The sequence below is a fragment of the Medicago sativa genome, chromosome 1, assembly GCF_051527215.1.
Source record: "Medicago sativa cultivar Bolivia chromosome 1, Bolivia_mono, whole genome shotgun sequence".
In the NCBI taxonomy this organism is placed as follows: Eukaryota; Viridiplantae; Streptophyta; class Magnoliopsida; order Fabales; family Fabaceae; genus Medicago; species Medicago sativa.
This window is the reverse complement of record NC_140749.1, coordinates 14,910,918-14,914,503: the sequence shown is the minus strand read 5'-3', so window position 1 is coordinate 14,914,503 and position 3,586 is coordinate 14,910,918.

Genomic DNA, 3,586 nt, shown 5'->3' with positions numbered 1-3,586 from the left:
CTTCAAACTTGTTTTAAAATGTCAAGTAAACCATGTAGCCTTAATTCCCATTCCAAAATTTGTTTCTAAACCTTTAAAATGTAATTGGAATGTGAGAATTATAGGTCACTTAGGTTCTTGCATTTTATGAACAAATTTTAGCCATGTTTGCACTTATTTTCTACCTTTTACATTCTAATATTCCTCTTACTTCACTTCTTTGATATTTGCCTTATGCTACTAACCATTTTCCTTTCATATTTCACATTCACCATAAGCATCATCATTGCATCCCATTTTCATCTCTATTTTCTTTCTTGCAACTTAATTTGTACCAAAAGTTAGAATGTAAACACCTAGGAAATTTTGTAATATTCTTTCATGCTTTTAATTTCTTGGCAAAGAGGCCATAGAATGTATCTAGGGTATGATGTAAAGGACAATGGACTCTAATGATGTACACCGACACAAGCACCGACACATGCACACACACCACTTTAGATAAGTAGCTAGAATATGCATGTTTAGATGTATGTTTAGGATTGTATGTTTAGATGAATGCCTAGGACTTATACTTAGAAAAACCCAATTTTCCAAACAAATGTGAACAACTTCACTCAAATCTTTTCCAAATAAACCTTGGGATCCAACATCCCATTGTATTTTCTTTTCCATTTTCTTAATCAAATTTCAATGAAAATAATCAAACTTTGACTTCTTTTGCAATTCACTAATCCAACCTCACTATTTCCTAATCTCATGCCCTTGAAGCCTCTTTCTATTCTTCAAAATCCATTTTCAAACTTAAAATCAACCAACAAAAACAAAAACATTTTTGAAAGAGAACTACGGTGGATTTGATCCCTTAAACGGGTACGTAGGCAAGGAACAAAATTCCTTCAATTCAACTAAAATAAAAATTCAAACACTTTCTTCTCCCTCCAATTCTTCACTTAGCAAATTTTAGGTGTAAATAATATTTTCAAATAGCATTTAAAAATAAAAGCGCGCGCGTAGAAATTAAAGACGGTTCCTATAGGTTACTATAGTCGTTATGGGTGCCTAACACCTTCCCGTAGCGAAAACAACTCCCGGACCTCGATTCTCAAGGGTTTTGCTTACTTTTTCCCTTCCCAAGAAAAAAATAAGATATCACCGGTTTAAAAGGTTCAAACGTAACCAATGTTTGACACCCGAAAACCAAGATAAAACAGCTGGCGACTTCACTGGGGAGATTCGAGAGTTACGCCTAGTCTTTATTTCCACGCTTGTGCTTGTATTTTTACTTGCTTCCTTTACTTGCTTTCCTATGTGAATAAATGTTTAAATTCTTGCAAACGTGTGGGGTGAGAATATCAAAAGTCCTGCACCCGGGCTGAGTGAACTTAGGATTTAGGGGGGATATAATCGACAATTCATTCCGGGGGTTGCCTCGTGTTTTGGATTATGCGATCAATCCCACATAGCTGAGGCATTTTGGAGGTGATGTTGTCGGCGCGAGTTGTCGCGTTTAGGCACTTTACTTCTAATTGTTCTATGACGCTATGAACCGTAGATAACCAAACCCATCCATGGCCATTTTCTAGGACGTAGTGCGGAGGCTAAACCGGGTGTTGTCTCGAGTTTTAGTCGTCACGCGATACTACACTCAAGTTAGACCTTCCACGTATAATCATGGAGCGAGGGTTGTCTCGTGACACCATGAGATACGTCGGAGAGGTTGCAACTTGGGAACCTTTTTAGAACCCGGTTACTATTATCCTAAACCCTAGTTTCACCGGACGCCGTGTCCACCCATGACTCCTCGACTTTGAACTTCAAACCCACCATGTTTTCTCCGAACTTGAACATAATCATGCATTCATGCATACATGCATACATGCATAAACTTTTTGTCATGCATTGTTATCGAAGGGCTTAGACAAATTGAATTTGTAAACATTGTAGGAATGAAGATGACTAAATCCTACAAGTTCAAGGAAGTGGATTTGGCTAGTTTGAGGGATTTGGCACTCAAGATTGACGATCCGATTGGTTTCCGACGCCGTTACGGGGCTTTACTTCCTATTCTCCATACTAATGTGGATGAGAAGCTTGTGCACACTCTAGTGCAATTCTATGATCCGGGGTATCGGTGCTTCACTTTTCCAGACTTTCAGTTGGTGCCTACTCTAGAGGCTTATTCTTCCTTGACAGGTCTATCTATTGCTAAGGGGATACCCTTCTCAGGACCTGAAAATCCTCTTCCTCCATTGGTTATTGCTAAAGATCTCTATCTCAAGACCACCGATGTCTCCAAGAATCTTGTCACTAAGGCACACATCCGAGGGTTCACTTCAGAGTATCTTCTTGGGAAGGCCAACCTCAATACCACTTGTCAGGACACTCTTGAGGCTATTCTTGCACTTCTCATCTATGGGCTTATTCTCTTTCCGAATCTTGATGGCTTCGTGGACATGAATGCTATTATGATCTTCCACTCCAAGAATCCGGTTCCTACTTTGCTAGCTGACACATACCATGCCATCCACGATCGTTCCGCCAAAGGTCGTGGATATATTCTTTGTTGTGTGCCTCTTCTCTATAGGTGGTTTATTTCGCACCTTCCGCAGTCTTTCCACGACAATCCGAGGAATTGGTCTATTTCACAGAGGATTATGGCTCTCACTCCTAATGAAGTGGTTTGGCTCACTCCCGCTTCTAGGGTCAAGGAAATCATCTTTGGTGGTGGAAAGTTTCTTAATGTACCTCTTCTTGGTACCCGGGGTGGAATCAACTACAACCCGGAGCTTGCTTTGCGACAATTTGGTTTCCCGATGAAAGATAAGCCCATCAATCTTGCTACAGCTCCTTACTTCTTTCACTACTCCAATGCTCCCACAGGCATTAGAGAGGATTTCATGGAAGCTTGGACTAAGCTTCGGAAGAAAGAGGTAAAGCATATGGGTGTGAGGTCCGGTATCGCTCATGAGGCCTATACACAGTGGGTGATAAGCCGAGCTGAGGAGGCTGGTACGCCTTACCCCTCTATGAGATATGTGTCTGCAACTGTTCCTACCAGGCCCTTGCCTCTACTCCCACCTACCCAGGAGATGTATCAGGAGCATCTAGCTATGGAGAGTCGGGAGAAGCATCAGTGGAGAGCTAGATACTATGAGGCTGAGAACTTGATCATGACTTTGGATGGAAAGGGTGAGCAGCAGACTCATGAGGTCTTGACACTGAAGAAAGAGCTAGCTAAGGCTAAAAGAGAGATTGAGGAGAAAGATAGGCTGCTTATGAGGGACTCCAAGAGAGCTAGGGGGGCCCGTGACTTCTATGCACGATACTGCGACTATGAGTCCGACTCTGAGGACGATGCTTCCACTTCCTATGCTTGAGGATTTCCATTTCCTGTTGTTATTTCCTTTTGTTTATGTTAAAATTGTCTTGTAAAACTACATGTTGTTGTTTGTTTCCCGTTTACGTTAATTGTTGTTTAGTAATGTTTACGAGTTCATAATTTGTCTAAAACCCTTCGATAACCTAAAAAGAGTCTTTTTGCATATGCATTAATACATTTCATGCATCATATGCATTCATTGGCTACAAAAAAACTTCTCTCGTG